This window comes from Vulpes lagopus, chromosome 1 (genome assembly GCF_018345385.1).
Source record: "Vulpes lagopus strain Blue_001 chromosome 1, ASM1834538v1, whole genome shotgun sequence".
In the NCBI taxonomy this organism is placed as follows: Eukaryota; Metazoa; Chordata; class Mammalia; order Carnivora; family Canidae; genus Vulpes; species Vulpes lagopus.
In genome coordinates this window covers 50,721,646-50,746,091 of record NC_054824.1, presented here as the reverse complement: position 1 = coordinate 50,746,091, position 24,446 = coordinate 50,721,646, and positions in this window count along the sequence as shown.

Below are 24,446 nucleotides of genomic sequence, written 5' to 3'. Positions count from 1 at the left end.
TTGTTAGGTAGACTTGGGTAAATTACTGAATTCTCCAATCCTTAGCTTCATTATCTGTAAATGGAGTCAGCAAAGATTTCTATAAAGGACCAGAAAGTAAATATTTTAGGCCTTGCCAGCTATAGGGTCTCTGTTGCAACTACTTAGCTCTGCCTGGTAGAGCAAAAGCACCCATAAACAAATGGATGTGGCTGTTTTATATGCCAATAAAACTTTACTTACAGATATAGGATTTGAATTTCAAATAATCTTCACATGTCACAAAATATTCTTCCTGTTTTTTATGTTTCAACCACTTAAAAGGTTAAAAATCATCCATGGTTCATTGGGCCACACAAAAACAGCGAGCCAGACCCGAAGTCCATATTTTGCCAAATTCTGATCTATAAAATGGGATAAATTTTAGTAGCTCCCTTATGGAGTTCTGCTGAATAAGAGAAGTAATGAAGGTAAAGTTCTTAGTATTATTTTGGCCTTTACGATTTTTATTCAAGTACATGCAGTTTTTATAGACTAGTCATCCTGGGAGTTAATATATATTTTCAACCATGTTATTTGGAATGGTTTTGTGTACCTCTTTAGGAAGTAGCTTAAATGACTGCATCAGACCTTCCTACTTGCTGAGTACTTGGCAGCATAAGCCAGCAGGGAAGAGAAGCATGAATGTACTAGATGAAATCAAATGACTTAGCTTTGTAGCCAGCTCCTCGGTGCTACAGGGCTTGAGTAATTCCAAGTTCCAAGCAGCCCAGCAATGATGCTGAAGGAAATTCAATTTAGTGGGTTGAACAGGGTAGCAGGAGTCACTCACATGAAGTGTTGAAGTCAGTAAGCCATTAATACAAAGTACCCTTATTAGGAATACATTCAAAATTAGTCAAGGGATCGGAAATTTACAGCAAGGATGGAGACATGACATGCTAAACTCAAAAATGTGATGTTAGACAAAGAGTACTGAAATTGATATCAGCTATGATTTGATGCATATTTGAATTGGCAATGCTCAGGAAGGCTCCCTGCCTGCCAAGTTGTTTATTGCAATGAAACTTACATCACTGGTGGAGCATATTGGTTTTGATTGGGTCAGGGGAGATGGTTGGGATTTAACAGTAAACACATATAGGCCAAGCAGTGCACTGTCCTTTGCACATATATCTCATTTAATCTCTACTCAACAGTCCACAATATGTATTGCTCTCATTTAACAGAAACACGTAGGGGCAGAGCCAGACATAGTCTATCTGGAACCAAAGCCCATTCTCTTTTATAGCATTGTAGAGTGTATACTTTTTCTCCTAAGTGCCTCTGCTGGCTCTCTCTCTTAAAGTTTTGATAAATAAAGTTGACTAGCAAAACTGAGCTTGCTCAATGAAAGAACCCAAGGTCTCTAGGACAAAGGCAATGCTGATATTCAGACTCACCTGATTTTCTTTTTTCCAATAGGTCATTTCCCTAGTTAGGAAACTTCCATTGTTGCATAACCCATGGGGTGTTACTTGCCATCTCCTACTCCTCTATGAATACATAAAATATGATAATCAGAGATAGCTTTATCAAGAATCTAATAAAGCATAGCTTGGAGCCCTCTCCATAGTGGATGTGGAGAAGTGCTGGGATTATGGTAGGCTGCCCAGCTTGGGTATCACCCTCTATCTCATTATGGTGGCTTGGGCTGAAGACAAGCCAATAGACTACCATTTTGACCTTCAGTAGTTAGATCTGTGCCTACTAGACCTTGTTATGTATCTAGGCCCCATCTTTGACTTAAAGAAGAAAGAATTCATTTGGAATCTGCTCCATTGCTGCCTACTCAGGGGCTACTATGCCCAAGCATCATGACTGCATCATGCCTGTGCATCAATGGCCCAGTGAGAGCTGGCTTGAGAAGAGGTGATAATACAGGGAAGATGTGGCCAAACTGGACCAGCAGCATCATTGCAGTTCTCTTATGACTCACCTCCATACAGGAAGCACTTTCTGGGCAGACGTAGCCTTATCAATAAAGAAATGTGTCAGAGAGAGAAACTTTTGAATCAATAATTTTTAAAAATACACCCAGCTTTCTATCAATGATGCCAGAGGAGCAATTGAATATTACCTCTCAGAAAATTATAACATTGCTATCATGTGAAGAGGTAGAGAATATGTACCACAAATTGTTGGCAATTAAATTTTAGACAAGTGTATCAGATTTTTAATTAATGATACTGACATATTATTTTTCAGCATTGTGTGATATTTATGGCACTTGGCCATTTAGTTTTTTTATTTATCGGGATTTCTCATTCCTAATAAATATGTACCTTCATCCCTTATTTTTATTAACACTTTTATACTGTTTTCCTTAAAGAGAGGGTCATACAATTGAATGTGTTTCAGGCACCACACAATCTGAATCATCCCGAGTCTAAGGGTAAAGTCTCTCTTTTGCATGCAATGGTACCAGTTCAAGACTGCTTCTCTGGTAAATAGAGATCTTGTATCCTTTGTAAAGAAATATTGCAATTTCTTTATACTATAAATCCTTCTTTCTCACTTTGTGCATTGCTCATAGTATATTTGTCAGTTGCCTGTGTACTTTTTGACTTGGTCATAAATGACTTGGAAATGGACAATGTTGAACCTGCACATGCAGAGGATTTTACTAGCTATGGCCTAAGGCAAATTATGGGATCTCTCAATATATCATTAAAAAAATCTATTATAAGTGTTGTGTTGAGCATTGAATGAAATTATATAGGTAAAGGATCTAGAATAGTTTCTGGCTCTCAGGATATTTTCAGTAAGTATTGGCTAATATTGTGTTTATCAACATCATTTTTTGTTCTACAGATCTATGAAAGACAAGGATGAGTTTTGGTGTCTCATTCTTTGGATATTTTACATTGGTTATTAAATCTTCATAGTCCGATGATGTAAATAGTAAGAAAAATAAAAGTAAATTGGAGCTCTGTTTGATGAAAATGGTTGTGTTCATAAAGTGATGTGTGGCACAAAAATGGCCCACCAACTGGCTCCAAAGACAATACCACCCTTTACCTAAGAGAATACTAAATATATTTGATACAGAGGAATATTTCTCCTTCCACTGTGACTACTTTGATAGAGTTTCTGCAAACACAATCCCATATATAGATGTATGAGTTCTATCATGTCTAAAAGTAAATCAGTCTCGTAGCCCATATAGATCTACTTGGTTCTGCTGAGCTCCCTTGATTAGATGGCAGGAGAAGTTGGTATTCATTCTGCCAGACACATCTTAGTACATAATAGAACACAATAAAGACTGGCAACCTGACAAACATCTTGTAAGAATAATGCAAGTAATTTTGAGTTCCTGGGAAGAAAACTATTTTATAAATTCAAAGCAGCCTTATATCTAACTTCCTTCCTGATGCTTTGTTAAAATTGAGTTTGAAATATAAAGAACAAAGAAGCCCAGCCCTCCACTGTGTACAGAGAAAGTCATATTCAATTATGTGTTTTCTTAATTATATGTCTGAATTCATAGTTAATGATAACAAACACATTCCTTTTCAAATAAAGAATACAACTCCCACATTTGCATTCATGCAAAACAAACAAATATTTTTGTACTAGTGATGATGTACATATCATTGTGTGAATGCTTTTTTCTGCAGGGCATAACTAGTTTTTAAAGATATATTTCAGTAGATCAAATTAACATATCAATCTCTTTTAGAAATTGCAAATCTTCTAACAGTTACACATTTTGCCACTTATTCTCTCCAGTAAATTTTTAAAAATATATAGAGACATAGTTTTCATATTCTTAATGACATAGGTGAAGGTACATGTAGAGAAAACAAAACACAAAAAACCCAGCCAGTATTCTATTACTGAAAAACACTGAAAATAGTTGATGCATTGGACATTTTCCACATTCATTTTTACAAAAACAAGTCAGTTTCCAAAGACAGAGATCATTGTTTCTTTGAAATATGGAATAATTAAAATTATAATACATCTTATAAAAATAATTTTTATAATTTCTTCCTGCCTGTACATACTTTGCATTTGATACTCATAATTAGGTCTCTAAGAATCAATCAGGGAAACTGTTCACCTAAGGTAATTTTCTAAATTTAATAAATCTGTAATTCTCAAACTGTGGAATGACTCAGAAGAGAGAGCTCTCCAGGTGATTCTCATACAGACAATTGTTTTAAACTATGACAACTGCCAGATTTGAGTAGTTACTGGCCATGATTTCCTCTTTTCTTTCCTATTTGATTTTTTTTAAACTTTATTGAGGTGTTGTTGACAAATGAAACTGCAAGATGAAGTGTACAACGTAATGATCTGATACATAAACACGTTGTAAAAGGATTCCTCCTATTGAGTCTGTTAACATACCCATAACCTCACATATTTACTTTTGTATATATGTGGGAACATTTAAGTTCCATTCTCAGTGAATTTCCATCATACAACATGGTGTTATCTACCACAGTCACCATGTTATACATTAGATCCTCAGACATTATTCATTTTATAATCAAAAGTTTGTACCCTTTCACGGACTTCTTGCTATTTTCCCCACCCCCTAACCTCTGGGTGCTTTTCTACCCTCTGTTTCTAGGAGTTTGACTTTATTTTTTCAGATTCCATATATGAGTGATATGCGGTTTTTGCCTTTCTCTGTCTGGCTTATTTTACTTAGTATAATGTTCTCTAGTTTCACTCATGCTGTTGCTAATGACAAGATCTCCTTTTTTAAAGGCTGAATCATGGTTTATCACTTCTACAACACATTTTTCTTATCCTTTCATCTGTAGAACGTTTAGCTTGCTTCCATACCTTTGGCTACTGTGAACAACAGTGCTATGAACATGGGAGTTCAGGTAACTTTTTGAGATAATGATTTCACTTCCTTTGCATATACTTTGAAGTGGTACTGCTGGGTCATGTAGTAGGTCTATTTATAATTTTTTGAGAAACCTTCATTCTGTTTTCCACACTGGCTGTACCAATTTCTATTCCCATCCATAGTATATAGGTGTTCCCTTTTCTGCACATCCTCACTAGCATTTATCTCTTATCTTCTCTGTAATAGTTATCCTGACAGATGTGGGTTGATACTTCATTGTGGTCTTGATTTGTGTTTTCCTGCTGATTAGTGACTCTGGGCAGCTTTTCACATGCTAGTTGGCCATTTCATTGTTTTCTTTGGAAACCTGTCTCTTCAGATCTTTTTCCTCCTTTTTATTGGGTTATTTGTATTTGCTATTGAATTAGATGGGTTCTTTGTATATATTGGATATCAATACCTTATCAGATATGTGGTTTGCAAAAATTTTCTGCCATCTTATTCTGCCTTTTTGTTTTGTTGACTATTTCTTTTGCTGTGCAGAAGTTTTTTTGTTTGATGTAGCCCCATCTATTTATTCGTGCTTGTGTTGCTTTTGCTTCTGGCATAAAATCCAAAAACTAATTTCTAAGACCAGTGTCAAGGAGCTTACCCTCTATGTTTTCTTCTAGGACCTTAAGACTTCATGTCTAACCTTTAAGTAATCAATCCATTTTGGGTTCATTTTTATAAGTAGTATAATATAGGGACCTAGTTTCATTCTTTTCTCTGTGAGTATCCTGTTTTTCCAACACTGTTTTTTGAAGAGACTATTCTTCCCTTGTTGTGTGTTCTTGGCAACCTTGTCAAGTTGATCATATGTTGTGTGAGTTTACCTGTGAGCTCTTCATTCTGTTTCATTGGTCTATGTTTCTGTTTTTATGCCAGTACCATACTGGTTTGATTACTACAGCTTTGTAATACAGTTTGAAATCAGGAATTATAATGCCTTCAGCTTTTTATTTTTCTTTCTCAATATTGCTTTGACTATTTGAGGTCTTTTGTGGTTCAATACCAATTTTAGGATTCTTTTTTTCTATTTCTGTGAAAAATTAGAATTTTGATAGGAATTATGTGGAATCTGTAGATTGCTTGGGTAATATGGACATTTTAGCAATATCGATTCCCTCAATATTTGAACACAAAATATCTTTCCACTGATTTGTGTCTTCAGTTTCTTTCATAAATGCCTTATACATTTCAGTATACAGATCTTTTTAAATTCATTGATTAAATTTATTCCAAAGTATTCGACTCTTTTTGATGCTATTATAAATGGGTTTTCCTAATTTCTCTGACAGTTTGTTGTTAACGTATATATACAACTGATTTTCACTTTATATTTATTTTTTATTTTTTAAATATTTTATTTATTTATTCATGAGAGACACAGAGAGACAGAGGCAGAGACACAGGCAGAGGGAGAAGCAGGCTCCATGGAGGGAGCCCAATGTGGGACTAAATCCCGGGTCTCCAGGATCATGCCCTGGGCTGACTGGGGTGGGAAACTGCTGAGCCCCCCGGGCTGTCCCACAACTGATTTTTATATATTGATTGCAGGCTAATTAGAAATTGGATCATCAGGCAGCAATTGGGAAAGCATGTAGTTAAGCCCTTTCCAGGGAAAAAGAAGCTGGGTATTTTTGCCCTAGGTTTCCTCTGTGCTGCATCCAGGTGTATGGGGTGAATGGGTGGATGTATGTATGGGTGGGAAATCTGGGGGCCCATCCCTCAGGTGGCAGCCACAAAAGGTGGGGAGGCAGATGTGTGTACAGGCTCCTTCCAGAGAGATACTGGTGGCTTAGTTTTACTATTTAGAGCAGGCTGGAGGGAGGAAACAGGAGAGTGTCCACCAGTTTCCCTGGTTACTGGGAAGACTGGCAGCCAGCACCTTGATGCCTATTAAATTAGAAGCCTGGTCCTCAGGCAGCAGATTTTAAAGTATGCAGATAAACCCTTTTCAGGAAAAGATTGGGAGATGGGCTTTTTTTTTTTTTTTTTGGAGATGGGCATTTTTAACTTGCTCTCTCTGTGCTGAGCCCTAGAAGGATGGCTGTGGAGACTACTCAGTGTCCCTGGTAAGTACTGTTTCTTTGTTTGCTATAGTTGTGGGATTTGAGAATAAAGCCCTGTTGGCTGACAGAGCCAGGCAATCTGGAGACCTATTTCTCAGGCGGCAGCCAAAAGAACTGGGGTGCAAGCTTATGTGTACAGGCTCCTTCTAGGGAGATACTGGCGACTTGGAGCATGCTGGAAGGAGAGAAAGTGGGAGAAGTATCCACTGGCTTCCAGGTCTCTGATGAAGAATACGGCCAGCCCTAAATGCCTGCTAAAATAGAAGCCTGGCCTCAGGGACAGTTTTTAAAGTATTCAGATAAAGTTCTTTCCAGAGAAAACTGGGAGAAAGATGATTTTGCCTGCTCCCAGAGTCCTCAGCCCCAAAGAGGTAACTGTGGCAAATGCTTCTGAGCACATTAAGGATTGCTTCTTTATTACTATAATCTTGTGGGGCTCATGGTGACAAGTATCATTGGTTTGGGGAGTCCACCTGTCTGGTGTGAATCCTAAAAGTTGGGGCACTAGATATGGAATCCAAACCCTTTGCTCCTCAGGGGGAATCTGGGCATTGGAGGTTCCCTCTTAACTGTATGGTGCTGTTGGGGTAGGGGGGAGCTCAAGGGGTCAATGGCGGTGATGGCAAGATTATACTCAGACCTTACTACCCATTCAGTATGGGTATTTCCTCACTTGTCTGATGTTTTTTGGCTAATTTCTGGATTTCTTTCAAAGGGAATTGCTCTATGTGTAGCTATAGATTCAATGTGTTTGTGGGAGAAGGAGGATGTAGCCCTATGTCACGTTCTTGGTTCACTCCCCCTCTCATATTTTATTTGACCATAAAGTATTATCTGCTTTTTCTACATAGATTAACATACACATTACCATCATTTATTTTATTGGCATTGTTCCAACAGTGTTAGAAAAGAATTACAAGCAGACACAGTCTTCTAAGAAATAAATACATGAAAATTACTTTAACAAATATGCTAAAAGCTCTCTTTCATATAAAATGTGTTCCACAACACTCGACAGTTTCTTATATTGGATCTGTTGTCTATAAACTGCTCTCTTTGAAACCATACTTAGGAACGAATAAGCAAATGATTTTGGTAAGGGTAATGATATATATGTATGTTGTACTGAGCAGCGTAAAGTATGCAGACATAATGTTTGTTTGACTCCATTATGCTACCAGAGGTAAAAGTGAAGATCCTGGCCCATCAGTCCAAGTTGAGGTTTGTGATGGCTGTGTTGCATGGTCAGCTCAGAAAGCATGCATTCACTCAGTGTGGCCAACATGCTACACCCAGAGACCTCAGCCGACCTCTGGGACCCATGGTAGGATCCCCAACCCTGCAATCCAGTATGAGGCAGAAGACAGAGGGCTAGCAGGAGATACAGGGGACCTATGTTGAACTGGTCTTGGGGAAAGTGCCTTTACTACAAGCAGGATTTGGTGTGCTGAGCTCACCAAACTGCGAACATCCCCTATTCTGATTGGTCAGGCTTTCACAATTTGTTACTTCTTCTTAATCTCCATTTCTACTTCAGAAGCTACTTTCCTATTAGGTTCAGCCCTGACCTAATGACCTTTAATGTTGCCCAAACACCATGTCCTGACTTCCATATAAAAGTATCCCTATCCCCCCACTTCTAGGGGGGAATAAAAATCAAGACACATAACCAGATGCCCCAGAGAGGCCATTTGCCTAGACTTAAGTAATTTTCTGTATTGGGATTTGACTTGCTAGGCCATAGTTGCCAATCAGGCCCATGGAGAACAGTTTCCCCCTTGCCCTTTGCATGCTGCAGTTGTATTCTTAAGCGCTGGCTAAGCCAGAGTCAGCTGTCAGCCTTGTAATAGAGCTGATAAAGCTCTTAGGCCTTGTTTCTTACTGATTCCAGCAAGCCCAAACCAGAGCCACCTGAGTTAAACACGTGGCCCATATTGATGACTGAAGATTATCAGAGTGATCATGGCAAATATCTGGCCCTCCCACAAATTGATCTGAAAACTCTTTCGGAGCCTCATAGAGCCTTAGAGCTCTTCTTAACTACTGCAGCAAACTACTACCAATACATCATAAGAGGAAAAAATCGTAAATCTCAACAATCTATTTTCCACATGAAGAACATTTTATCCAAAGAACTCCTTAAGGATCTTCTTATCTGGTCTTGAAAAATGCGATAGGAATTAGAGAAGATGGACAAGTACAGAGGAACAGACTTCTAATAAAAGTGATGTAATTTAAAGCAATTCAATGCTAAAAAGGCCCTCAGTAAGAATCAGAACATTAATTCTCTTTTAAGATCTGTCAAAATTAAGGGTGATTTCATTCTCTGAGCTTGAGGTTTATTTGATTCGTTTAAGAGTGTAAAGAGGGGGAAATGTCTGGAAGATTAGAGATACAGATTGGCTAAAAGGGATGCTCTTTAATTTCCTATTAAATATGATTCTAAGCAATATGATTCTATCATAGTATTGCTTTCAGCTTTAGTCTGAATTGGCATTTGTTACACATCCAGTTATTTCTGAACCCGAGGCTCCTGGTGCTCTTGCAGTAATTGGGGATGGGAACACCAAGATGTGTTTGGAACTTGCAGCTGTTGCAAGGTGTGACCTGTGGGGCCAGTGGGATTTCTTTCTAAAGCGTGAATTCACCCTGGCTTCTTCCATTACCTTCACCGCAGATTTTGTGGATCCTTGGTGATTTTCTATCATAACTCTCTGGTTGATTTGTATCACTGGAAAGCAAGTTACTTTCCCTTTTCTACTAAAACTATAATAAGCCAAGCAAACACGGTGTATTTTTAATAGCCGATATAGGAAGAGTAAAACTGTAGACTTACATAATTCTTTGCCTTGTTTTATATGCTGCCTATGATTGGAAAAGGGTAAAAGAGGTTTTTTGCTTTAAAACAAAACTCACAGTTTGTAATATCTTTGTATTCTAGAAGCAGGAAAGTTCCTAGAGATGTTGGGGGGGATCTCTCATAACAAGTGACTTTCTCATCAGTCTTCGGTTCTCTTTCTGCTAACTTTGCTTCCTTTTAACCCTTAGTAACTTCTAATATGCAAAGTCTCTAAGATTGTACCAAAGTTTTCCCTGTTGCATAGCTTATGGTGAAGTTTAGGACATCCAGTCTTTAGGGGCCAGGCAGGGAATCTAGGTCATCAAGTAGTGGAGGTGCTGCTCAACCTGGATGACAGAGGAGAGAGCATCTCATCTGTTGGGGAGTCAAAAAAGGAAAAAAAAATCTGTGGCTGAAAGTTGACTTGAGAGCCACCAGATTGCTGCCAATGGTACTTGTAATAGTGAGGTTTTCAGATTCTATAAGCTTGCATCTAAATTTTGGTCCTGCCAATGATCAATTAAGACTTTATGAACAAATCCTTATTTTTCCCAAGTTTCAAGAAAACAATTTGGAACAACTGCCTTTCTGCAGTAGAAAACTGTGTGTGTTCATTTGTGTGTGAAAGCACATCATGAACCATAAAGTCACACAAAAATATCATTTAGTAGAAAACAAAACATAGGTATTTACTGTATACATAAATTGCAATTAATGGTGCTATCACAAAACACAAAAACTTGTAGAATATATGGTTCTTATGCTCAGGGAGACAATGACCTATTTGAAGAAGTATACTACTGTATGGATACCATCTACAAAAATGCACAAAAATATTTTTAATACAATTTACCGTGTTTCATTTTTCTACCCAAGTAGAAAACAAATAATTATATTCATTTTCATATTTAAATGACAAAAGCTCTAAGAAGAAATACTTCTGGCTTCAAGTTAGGCTCAATTCATATGTAGCAATGCTTTTATTTTTATCTGTAGCCTCTTAGGCTAAAACCAACCCATTCATGCTACATGAGTGGTTTGGGAGGATGGATTCCATCATCTGTCACACAGTGCACAGAGCCAAGCCTCCTTGATGGTATAGGTCAGATCCAGATCCCCCATTTCAAAACCATTTCTTCTTATGCCTCATTTCATGAGGGCAACCTCCAACCCATTCAATTTGTGTCAAAGATTCAAAATTCAAAGAGAAGGAGTATATGTTCCACTCCTAATCCTTTTAGGTTTCTCCTTTATCCCTAAGCAAACTTCTGGATGCAGAGATGTATAGTAGATAAGACATTACATTAATAATATACTATCACCCAACACTCACACCTAAGCCAAAGATCTTTACCAAGACAAAATATGCATTATGATTTACTTTGCTTTATTTTGGAAAAATAAATATTTTTTTTCCAGAATATTCTGGAAAAATTTCCAAAATTTAGGATCTGATATCGCTAAATGAGAAAGAGAAACTGCTAACAACTTTTATGTAGCTTTTCTCTTAGATAAAAATAAAGTGAAATTCTCTATTCTAATTTATCCTAATAATGATGAAGTACTGAGAAATTGAAGATAGGAATATTAATATATGCCAAAAAAATAATTTGAGAGGGAGTCGGGCCTATGGACCTGCAGGTACCTAGCTGCTTTACTAAGAAACAATTTAGGCATCGTGATAAACTTATGCATTCAAGTCATGTGTTTGGAATTTTGCAGCATTTCTCTGAATTCAGTACGCTAAAACTAAGGCATATGTGGAAAAGAAAGTAAAAGAAAATAAAACAATCATGCAGCACTAATGTTTGCCTTATAGCTTTAATGATTGCCTGCTTATGAATTTCAGAGACCATCTATTTGAAATGCCAGTTTTACTTGAAATATATTTAGATATAAGGTGTTTTGTTATAAATGTTCATTTTACTCAGAATACCAATAAAAAATGATATTCTAATACAGTCCTGGGTTCAGTATAACAATAGTACTTAAATTTGTATGTAGAGGGATCCCTCGGTGGCGCAGAGGTTTGGCGCCTGCCTTTGGCCCAGGGCGCGATCCTGGAGACCCAAGATCGAATCCCACATCAGGCTCCCGGTGCATGGAGCCTGCTTCTCCCTCCGCCTGTGTCTCTGCCTCTCTCTCTCTCTGTGACTATCATAAATAAATAAAAGTTTAAAAATAAATAAATAAATAAATAAATTTGTATGTAGAAACTTTCAAACATGGGTGCTTCATTTGGATGATCCTCAGTTTTTACAGAGACAGGACACAAGTCTGTAATTTAGGATTGGCTTTGAATGATTGTCATTAGGTCAAAGCCACTCATTCTGCTATAGTGAGCCTGAATGGACAAGGCCAGAGAAATCACTGTCCCTAAAAGAAATGGCATATCTCCCAGTATGATGCCACAAAACCATGCTGAGATAATGGTTTAGGACTGATTCTATGAGAGGGTTACCTCTGGAATTAATTCCTGTAAGTCTGTGTAGATACACTACTTTGGAGTGGTGTATCTCCACATATTTTAAATGTAGGAATGAACCAGAATAAATTGCCATGTAATTAATATATAGATCTAAATAATACATTGCTGACACTGAATCCGAAGTAGCTTTAAAATAAAAGTTCCCTGTTAATAGTTCATAATTTATACCAGTACACTATTTATGTGGCCTGCCAAAAGAATAGCGGTTTGGGTCCAGGGCTGGGCAAGAGGAATAAAAAATGTTAATAGTTCATTGTTCCACATTTGCCACTTTTCGTCTTCAAAATGAAAGAAGATTTACTCTCGGGTTTAGATCTCTAACCCATTCAGTGAATAAGTAATTCTTAGTATCTCCTGAGTACTTAATTGATTACTTCATTGAATGCCTTTTACTGAGAATTACCAAGACCACCTAAATTACCATCCTTATTATGTATTTCCCTCTCTCATATTTTGAATGCAGGCTTTTAAGAGAAAGCAAGGAAACTGGCTCTAGGATCATGTTGTTATTCTTTGAAATTGTTATTACCGCTTCCAAGAGAGGTTTCTCTAAGCAAAATAACACAATATTAAATTAAGGAAGCAATTTAAAGGGTCACTAAGCATATTATCCAATATAACATTTCTGCCTCTTCTCAATGATCCTGAATCTTTTCCTTCTTAGTTGTCTCCAGTGAGCCAGGGTCATGACAGCTGCTTTATTCTGCTTCCTCTGTATTAAGTGAAGTACTTTGTCACTTTTCTTGTGAGATAGGATTGGACAGGTGGTGAAAAATATCTTCCAGTCTGCCACTAGTGCCACTATTACTGAGCATTAACTCTGCCCTAAGTCAAGCCCTTTCCTATAAGGAAATATCCAACTAACTGAGAAGCCATGGCATAGACTAAATCAGGATATTTTGATGAGAGATGTTCAGAGCTAAGAGATAATTTCTGAAGACAGAAGTAGGTAGGGCATGATAACTTGACAAACAGGTATATTACGAGTTGAATTGTGTCTGTGCCCCCCACCCCCGACCCTTCCCCTTCCCCCAATAAAACATGTTGAAGTACTTCAAATGTGAACTTGTTTGGAAACCAAGTCTACGGACATAATCAAGTAAAAATAAATAATTACAGTGAGCCCTAATCTAATATGGCTGTCCTCATAAGAAGGAGAAAAAAAATTTTTTAAGATTTTATTTTAAAATAAAAGAGAGAGAGAGGGAGGCAGAGACATAGGCAGAGGGAGAAGGGAGAAGTGGGCTCCTCACAGGGAGTCCAATGCAGGACTCAATCCACGAACCCTGGGATCACACCCTGGGATCACACCCTGAGCCACCCAGGCATCAAGAAGGAGAAACTTGAACCTGGAGACAGACATGCACAGAAGGAAGATGATATGAAAGCAAGCACGAATGCCATGTGAAGATAATTGCAAAGGTTGGAGTTGTACTATCATTAGCCAAAGAACACCAGAGACAGATGGCACCACCAAAAGCTAAGAGAGGCAATTCTCCACTGCAGGCTTTGGAGAGTGCATAGACCTGCTGACCCCTTCACTTGGACTTCTAGCCTCCAGAATTGTGATAGGATATGTTTCTGTTATTTTACACAACCAGTACTGGTACTTGTCACAACAACCCTAATACATTGATACAAAGAGGAAAATTGCCAGACGTGAAATAAAAAAAGGATGCTGAGAAATAAATTATTTTTTTTTAATTTTTTATTTATGATAGTCACAGAGAGAGAGGCAGAGACTTAGGCAGAGGGAGAAGCAGGCTCCATGCACTGGGAGCCCGACGTGGGATTCGACCCCACGTCTCCAGGATCGCGCCCTGGGCCAAAGGCAGGCGCCAAACCGCTGCGCCACCCAGGGATCCCAATAGTTTGTTTTTAAATTGTATTTATATACTACCGGAGCTGTATGTTTATGTTTATTCATGTTTATTTTTGTTATTTAAGTTCTCAGATTCTTTCTTTCTTTTCTTTCTTTCTTTTCTCTTTTTTTATTCATGAGAGACACAGAAGGAGAGAGAGAGAGAGAGAGAGAGGCAGAGAGAGAAGCAGGCTCCATGCAGGGAGCCCGATGTGGGACTCGATCCTGGGTCTCCTGGACCAGGCCACAGGCCAAAGGCAGCACTAAACTGCTGAGCCAGCCAGGCTGCCCTCAGATTCTTTTCTATTTATACCTTAGCATCTTTCTTATAGATTTGTATAGATTCTTTTTGCCATCTTTATTTCAGATGTCTCCCTTCTATTACTTCCTTCAATTTTATTCAAATATTTTTTTCTTAGGTAGAGCAGATTTATATTTTTTTAAAAAATCAAATCTTAGCTGATTTTGTTTGTAATGTCTTTGGAAGGATTTTATACTTAGAAAATTATTTCAGGGTCACCTTAAAATGATCGACTGAATATACATCTTAGACAATATTCCCTTTCCAAATGCTCAATAGCATATTTTTAAAAATCCATGACAGAACTAGAAATAGAGATGTTATTCCCTCAGTTGACCAGAAATGAATTACTGGAAGGTGGCAAACTAAAGGAGGGCTCACAGCCCCCAAACTGTATATAAGACCGTTCCTGGGATAGGGGGTGAAGATAGCCAGTGGTGGGTGGAAGATGTTCCAAACTGGCACATGATGCATATGTTAAAGAAAGATTTCAACAGACACAAATAATGGTGTGTGAAGCTGCTCCAAAAGGTCTGCAACTCTCCTGCCCCACCTCTGGCTTAAGGCAAAGTAGAGATCTCTGTGGTCAGGCAGAAACAATAAGACTGAGCATGTAGACCAGAGAGGCATGGTAATGCCCTGGGTATCTAGAGATACTCAAGAGGAAATGGAAATCTCCATGACCAGCAAATTAGTTTCTGATTAAGTTCTTTCTACATCCTCCTGCCCCTCACAGTACAAGCCAGTAACATGAGGACACAAGGAAAAATCTTCAGACATGGAAGAAAAGCCATCCCATGTAACAGAGACATAGGTCTTAAGGAGCATAACCAACACTTCATGGAATAGCATGACTAGAGTACAAAGAACAAGACTTTAGGTAAAATCATTATCCTCAAAGGAATGAAGAGGTAACTGAGTCCACAGAAAGAGCCAACAAGTGGGGTGTCTGCATGGCTCAGTCGGTTAAGCATCTGCCTTCAGCTCAGGTCATGATCTCAGGGTCCTGGGATCGAGTCCCTGAGTTGGGTTCCCTGCTCAGCTGGGAGCCTGCTCCTTCCTTCCCCTCTGCTTCTCCCACTGCTTCTGCTCTCTTTCTCTCTCTCAAATAAATAAATCTTAAAAAAAAAAAGCCAACAGGAAATATTGGAAGTATAAAATTTACTAAAATAAATGAAATTCAGATAAAATGGGTATCAGAATGGTTTCGTATGAAGAGTGAATTAGGGAAATACAGATTAAAAAAAAAACTTCCAAATTGAACCACAAAGTAATAGAAATGAAATGTATGGAAATAGACATTAGGAAACAAGGAGGATAGATCTAGAAGTTCCAACATGTGTTAAAAGATAATTCAGCACAAACAGGGTTTTGGTGGATTCTTGGAGATTTTCTATGTATATAATCAGATCATCTGTAAACAACAGTAATCCCTTGCTTAATTGCTCTGGCTAGAATTTCCTGTATTCTACTAAATAGAAGTGATGAGAGTAGGTACCTCTGTCTTCTTGTTCCTGATCTTAAAGTAAAAGATCTCAGCTTTTCATTGTTGAGTGTGATGTTAGTGGTTGGTTCATCATACATGGACAATAGTATTTTGAGGTACATTTCTTCTACACCTAATTTGTTCTTTTTATCATGAAAGGGTGTTGAATTTTATCAAATGCATTTTCTGCATCTATTTACAGGAATATATGTTTATCGTTCATTCTTTTAATGTGGTAAATTGCACCTATTAATTTCTGTGGAACTATCCTTCTGTCTCAGGAATAAATCCCACTTGAACATGTTGTATGATCTTTTAATATGTTGTTGAATTTGGTTTGCTATGTTTTGTTGAGAATTTTTGCATCTATAGTTATCAGGAATATTGGCCTGTTATAGTCTTACAGAGTACTTTTTCTGGCTTTGGTATCAAGTTAATGCTGAACCTGTAAAATTAGTTTGGAAGTGTTTCCTCTTTAGTTTTCTGGGAAAAATTTGAGAAGGATTGGTATTAATTTGGTTTGTCTTTAAACAAAACCAACTCTGGGGCCCTTGGGTGGCTTAGATAAATGTCCAACTTTTTTTTTTTTAAAGATTTTATTTATTCATCAGAGAGACACACAGAGCGAGGCAGAGACACAGGCAGAGGGAGAAGCAGGCCCCATTCATGGAGCCCAATGTGGGACTCGATCCCAGGACTCCAGGATCACACCCAGGGCTGAAGGCAAGCGCTAAACCACTGAGCCACCCAGGATCCCCTGAATGTCCAACTTTTGATTTTGGCTTATGTCATGATCTCAGGATCATGGGATCAAGCCCCACATTGGGATCTGTGCTTAGCATGGAGTCTGCTTGAGATTCTCTCTATCCCTCCCCCTTAGCCCCCCACCCTCATGTGTGAGCATGTGCTCTCTCAAAATAATTTTTTTAAAGATTATTCATGAGAGTCACACACACAAAGGCAGAGACATAGGCAGAGGGAGAAGCAGACTCTCTGCAGGCAGCCTAACATCAGACTCGATCCCAGGACCCCAGGATGATACCCTGAGCCAAAGGTAGACAACGGCTGAACCACCCAGGCATCCCAAAATAAATAAAAACTTTTAAAGAAACAATTCTAGTTTTATTGATTGTACCTACTCTTCTCTTCTCCATTTCATTTATTTTTGCTCTAATCTGTTACTTCTTTCCTCTGCTAACATTGTGATTAGTTCTTCTTTTTTTCTAGTTCTCTGAGATATCAAACTTGAGTTTTTTTGGTGATCTTTATTTTTCTTCAATGCAAGCATTTATAGCTACAAACTTTCCTCTTAGAACAGCATCTCATGCATTTCATATATAGGTTGTGTTCCCATTTTCTTTACATCAGGATATTTGTTAACTTCCCTATTGATTTCTTTGATATTAGCTTAGGAGCCTGTTATTTAATTTCCCCATAAAATTTTCCAAATTTAAAAAACAACTACAATTTTCCCATTGTAATTGATTTCTAGCTTTATACCATTGTGGCCAGAGATGCTTGATATGATTCCAATCTTCTTGAATTTGTTGAACTGATTTATGGACTAATATTTGATCTATTCTGGAGAATCTTCCATGTGCTCTTGAGAAGAATATGTATTCTGCTGCTGCTGGATGGAGTGCTCTGTGTATATCTGTTAGATCTATTTGGCCTATAGCATTGTTCAAATCTGCTGTTTCCTTATTGACTTTTGGTCTGAATAATCTATTATTGAGAGTGGGGTAGTAAAGTCATCTACAATTGTTGTATTGATGCCTTATTTCTGTTTTCAGTTCTGTTAGTATAGGGTTTATATATCTAGGTGCTCTGGTGTTGGACGCATAAATACTTCCAACAGTTATATTCTGATGAATTGACATCATTATCATTATATAATAAACATTTGTAGCTTATGACCATTTTTTACATAAAGTCTATTTCGTTTGTTAGAGGTATAGCTTATACTTGCACTCTTTTGGTTATCATTTGCTTGGAATATCTTTTCTTTTTCTTTTTTTCATTTTCAGCCTGTGTGTTCCCTTAAAGCAATAGTGAATCTCTTCTAGACAGCAAATCACAAGATCCCTTAATACATTCAGTCAATCTAGGTCTTTGGACTGAAGACTTTAATCCAATTACATTTAAAGTAATTATTGATAGGTAACAACTTACTTATGCCATCTTTTTTTTTTTTTTTTCTTATGCCATCTTATTAAATGCTTCCTGTTTACACTTCTTTTATCTTCTGCTTTCTTAATTTGTTATTTGTTAACTTTTTGTAGTGGTATGTTTTGATTCCTTTCTCTTAATTTCTTGTGTTAATATATAGGTTTTTGCTTTGTGGTACTACACAACTTATACAAAATATCTTAGAGTTTTAACATTCTATTTTAAACTGGTAACAATTTAACTTTAATTGCATACAAGAACTTTATATTTTTTCTCCCCCACACACATATGTTAGGTTATTTTTGTTGTAATTTATATATGTTTTATCTAACACAGTCATTAGTGCATTATTATTGTTGTACAAAATTTTAAATTATTTTTTTAAAACCATTTTTACAGTAGTTTTAAGTTCATAACACAATTGATAAGATGATATAGAATTTTCCTATATACTCCCTGGCCCACAGATAAATCTCCTCCCCAATTATCAACATCACTCACTAGAATGGTACATTTGGTACCAATAATGAACCTAAATTTACACATCATAATCACACAGTCCATAGTTTACCTTAGGGGTTATTCTTTTTTTTTTTTTTTTTTTTTTTTACCTTAGGCATCATTCTTAATGTTCTATATTCTGTGGGTTTAGACAAATGTATACTGATATACATTATACATTATCATTAAAAGATCATTCATAGCTTTTTTTACTAACATAAAAATTATGTGTGTTGCCTATTCATCCTTCTTTCCTCAATCTACCACTAGTAACCACTGATTTTTTTTTTAACTGCTTCCATAGTCTTACCTTTTCTAGAATGTTATATAGTTGGAATCATTATCATGTTGGCTTCTTTGACTTGCTAAAATGCCTTTAAGTTTTCTACATGTCTTTTCATGACTCATTAGCTTATTTAGCATTGAATAATATTCCATTGTCCAGTTGTATTACAGATTATTTTTCCATTCACCCACTGAAGCATATCTTTTTTTTTTTTTTTTTAAGATTTTACTTATTCATTTATGAGAGACACAGAGAGAGTGGCAGAGACACAGGCAGAGGGAGAAGCAGGCTCCATGCAAGGAGCCAGGTGTGGGACTTGAACCTGGGAATCCAGGATCACACCCCAAGCCAACGGCAGATGCCCAATCACTGAGCCACCCAGGCATCCCTGAGGTATATCTTGATTGCTTTCAAATTTTGGCAATTTTGAATAAAGTTGGTATAAACATCCATGTGCAGATTTTTGTGTAGATGTAAGTTTTCAACAACTTTGGGTAAATACCAAGAAGCATGATGATTGGATCATATGGTGGGACTATATTTAGTTTTGTAAGAAATCATCCAGTTTCTCAGTTTTATCATTTTCCTTCTATATTTAGAACTTCTTGGGTCACCTGGGTGACTCAGTGGCTGAGCATATGCCTTTGGCTCAGGTCGTGATCCTGGAATTGAGTCCCACATGAGGCTCTTCACAGGGAGCCTGCTTCTCCCTCTGCCTGTGTCTCTGCCTCTTTCTCTGTGTCTCTCTCATGAGTAAATAAATAAAATCTTTTTTAAAAAGAACTTCTTTTAATATTTTCTCTATAGCAGTTCTCCTGGCAACAAATTCCCTCATGGTTTGTTTGATCAAGTCTTTATTCATCCTTTCATTTTGAAGAATTTTACAGTATATGGAATTCTTGATTTTTTGTGGGGATCTCAACACTTTAAATATTTGACTTTACTCTCTTCTTACATGGTTTCTGAGAAGGTACTGGATGTAATTCTTTATTCCTCTGTAGATAAGTTATTATCCCTTCTGGCTTCTTTCAGGATTTTTTTTTTTAATCTTTGATTTTTTTTTTTTTTTTCTAAATTGAAAATGGTATGTCTAGGTGTGGTTTTATTGGCATCTATCCTGTTTAGTATTCTCTAGGCTGCCCAGAACTCTGGTTTGATTTCTGACATTGATTTGGCAAATTCCCAGTATTTATATTTTCAAATATTTTTGTTCCTTTCTATTTCTTCTCTTTGTGTTCCTATTATGCTTAATTTACACTATTGTAATCAAGCTGCAGTCCTTGGATATTCTCTTGTATTTTATTTTCTTTGTTTTATTTTTCAGTTTCTTAGGATTCTATTGATAAATCATCTAGCTCAGAGGTTTATTTCTTAGCCATACCCAGTCTACCAATAAGCCTATTTAGGAATTCTTTACTTCTGTTATTTCAGGATTTCTTTTCCTTTAGTGTTCATGGTTCTTGGTCATGCCCCTTTGAAGAATGAAGAGGTAGCCCAGACAAAGAGTGGTGGGCAGCAAAGCAAAGTTTATTGGGTGATATTATAAAGTCTCTAAGAGGGAGAGGACCTGAGAGGGTTGCTGTTGGAGTTTAAGTCTAGGGTTTTTATGAGATGTTGGTGGGCTGTTTTAATCTGATTAACCCTCCCTGGGCCTGTCACCCAATCAGATTTTTGTCCATGTGCTCATCTACCTATCAGGTCATTGTTTATGTGGGAAAGAATGGAGACCTCCCTTCAGAGTAGTCTAGAATAATAGGATAGGGTCTGTTTCCTTTTAAGAGTAGTTTCCTCTAAGGATGGTGGCCCCTAACCCCTGCCTGCCTTTGTTCCAAATATCCTCCATTACTGATACAGCAGTTTTTCTGGCATTTCTTTTTGATTCCTAGGAGTTCCATTTCCCTGTTTACATTGCCTATCTTTTGTTACATGTCATTTGCTTTACTCTAATTAAGAGTTCTTTAAAAAAAAAAAAAAATTATTTATTTAACAGAGAGAGGCTCAGCAGGGAGCCTGATGTGGGGATCCATCCCAGGACTCTGGGATCATGACCTGAGCCGAAGGCAGATGCTTAATGGACTGAGGCACACAGGCTCCCCTATTCATTCGAGTTCTTAACATATTAATCATAGTTCTGGGACAAGTTGGCTAGAGTGTACTGGAGTTGGGTATTTCCCTTACCCTGGTTGGTTATGTTCTGATAATACTCTAGAAGTTTAGGCTCTGATTAACTAGTTTCTTCTGAGGGTAGGCATCGTTAAGAAGATCAGAGCATTTGGTATATTTCAAGGTGATTCATTTCCCCCTCCCCCGCTCAAATTCTGAGAGGATTTTTCCTAATACTTGCTTTCAGAATCTCTCTTGGTTACTAGAGGTAAATCTCATAGGTGCCACCCTTTGCCTAGGTCCACCTTCAGGTTTTAACTCGGTTGTCCAGACCAAACTTCCAGCAATTCATCTACTATAGTTCAGATTTTCTTACCCCAGTCCTAGTTTCCAAGGTTTTTCCTTCTCCTGAGTTCCTACTGTGTCAGCCAGGACTCCCTGTGTTTGCCTGTCTCTCCAATTTTGGGGTACAGTGATTTGTCCTAGGTTGTTCCTTCTCTCACTGATCCAAAAGGTGCTGTTGATTTTTCTGTTGTATTTGGTAGAATGGAGTATTTACTTCTAAGTTCCTTACATGAGGAATCAAAAACCAATTATAGTTATTTGTGATGTATTTGTTTTTTAAAATTTTATACTAGATGGAGCATCTGGGTGGCCGTAGGTTAAGCATCTGTTCCTGGGCTCAGGTCATGATTCCAGGTTCCTGGGATCAAGCCCAAGTCAGGCTCCCTGCTCAGTGGGGAGTCTGCTTCTCCCTCTTACTCTGCCTTTTCTGCCACTCATGCCCTCTCTCCCTTAGCCATGCGCAAGCTCTCTCTCTCTCTCTCCAATAAATAAATAAATAAATGAATAAGTAAAATGAAATTTTATACTAGTGTTGAAATGGCTTATGCCCCACTGTTATAATAGTAGAGAATTCTGATTCTGGCTATATATTTACCTTTATTTTTTTTATTTTTTTTAATTAATTTTTATTGGTGTTCAATTTACCAACATACAGAAAAACACCCAGTGCTCATCCCGTCAAGTGTCCACCTCAGTGCCTGTCACCCATTCCCCTCCAACACCCGCCCTCCTCCCCTTCCACCACCCCTAGTTCGTTTCCCCGAGTTAGGAGTCTTTATGTTCTGTCTCCCTTCCTGATATTTCCCAACATTTCTTTTCCCTTCCTTTATATTCCCTTTCACTATTATTCGTATTCCCCAAATGAATGAGAACATACACTGTTTGTCCTTCTCCGATTGACTTATTTCACTCAGCATAATACCCTCTAGTTCCATCCACGTTGAAGCAAATGGTGGGTATTTGTCGTTTCTAATTGCTGAGTAATATTCCATTGTATACATAAACCACATCTTCTTTATCCATTCATCTTTCGATGGACACCGAGGCTCCAAAAGCAAAAATGAACTATATTTACCTTTACTGGTGATTTTTATACATTCATATGTTTTTACTTTGCTAGTGTCCTTTCATTTTAGCTTAAAGAATGCTTTAGCATTTCTTGTAAGGAGATGTAATGATAATGCACTTCCTCAGCTTTTGTTTGTTTGGGAAAGTCTTTATATTATCTCTCCTTCATTTCTGAAGAACAGCTTTGGCAAGCTATATTAAGAATGGTTAATGTTATGCCTTTGATACACTGTATTTATAAGATTTTTTTTAGTTGCTAGCAATGAACAAACTGGCTTTTATGTGTGCTATATAGTGCATATAATGAGTATATATCATATACACACATATTAAACACACACAGTGGATTCTGGATATTCATGATGATAGTCTATAAAGTCATGTGAATACTGAATCAGCAAATACTGAGTTAGTGCTCCAGGGGAAATAAGGCTAAGGATTTTGTGAGACTTGCGAGGTTCTAATCACATTTTTGTCAACCATGTGCCATTTGCATTAAATAGGTTAGTTTGTCAATGTCCTTATGAAACACGTTAGTCTCATGACTACTGGAAATCTATTCCTTCCTTAACAAACTTTTTTCCTCGAAAACACTTATCAAGTACTTCATTAATTATCAATTTAACATTTTTCATGCAGATATCACCTTATGAAATGTGTGAGCCAGTCAATACTAGCCAAGGAGAGTTTTACATTTTCCTGACTCTGGATAATGTGATCACAAATTTGTTTAGCTTGCAGCCTCACAAATGCTTATCATTATGCCTCTTTTTTTTTAAACCCATAATCATCTCATGAACCCATAAATTTAACTGCTTTTCCATCTTTTCCATAGTTTCATCATGGACTGTAGATATTACTTTAGCACATTCTGGAATAGCCTTATATATAGAACAGCAAAATTGCTCTTCCTTTTTGTGCATGTATTATATTATTGTTTCATTAACAACTCATGGCCAACGGCATTATAATTCATGCCTGAACAAAATTTATCTAGTACAGGCATTTTCTCCATAAGGCACATCACAGACTGCTTGCACTTAGGAACACTAGACAGCACTTCAACCAATTGTTGAAGGCCATTTTAAACCAAAATCACTCCAATAAGCACAAAAATGCAAAAACATAACACAAAATCTTTGAAAAGGATACAGTATGAGAGCTGAAATAAAAAGGCAGACCAGTAGCCTTGTTTGACCTCACCTGGTTATGGTTATGTATGTGGTGGGCCACTCAAAGTTTTCAGCAGTCTGCAAATAAGTGTAAGTGACTACACACTGGGGGAGAATTGATTTTGACATTACTAAAAAGTTTAGCGGGTAGGCAAATTCACAGAAATAGAATTGACAAATAATGAGGATTGACCTATATTGTATGTATTTGGGTGGGTGATTAGGTTGCTAGATAGGAGTGATATGAGTATGCACTTATGAAATCAAAGAAGAATGTTTCTCTTCAGGAAAGGCCAAAGGCTTTTTCTAAAAAGACTCACCTGATTACATCATGCCCACCTGGGATTATATCCCTTTTGATGAATTCAAAAGATCTTAATTACATCTATAGAACACCTGTACTTTGTTAATGTAAAATAACATAATTATGAGATGGATCTCTCATTTCCTTTGTCATATTCTAGTGATTAGAATCTGCCCACACTTAAATGCAGAAGACAATCAAGGACACGACATCAAGGGCTAGAGATCACAAGGGGCATCCTGGAATTCTATTTACCATTTGGGGAATATATAATTCCTTGAAAAATGTTCAACATGTAATTTAGGAAGATTCAAAGCAACTTATAGAGTATTAAAATAGAATAAATATTAAAGTGTAATATAAAAATAAACTAAATATAAGTGGTTTTAAGTGAATCATTTGAATAAGAGTAATTTTTATTTTCTATTTCCAATTTATTTATCACAGTAAACAAGTGATGCTTTTATAATCAGAAAATTAGCATCTCAGTTAAGAGCATGAGTGCTTAAAGCAACTACCTGAGTTTTAATTTGAGATCTGCAATTTATAAGCTCTGTAATCTGGGTACCGTCTCCACA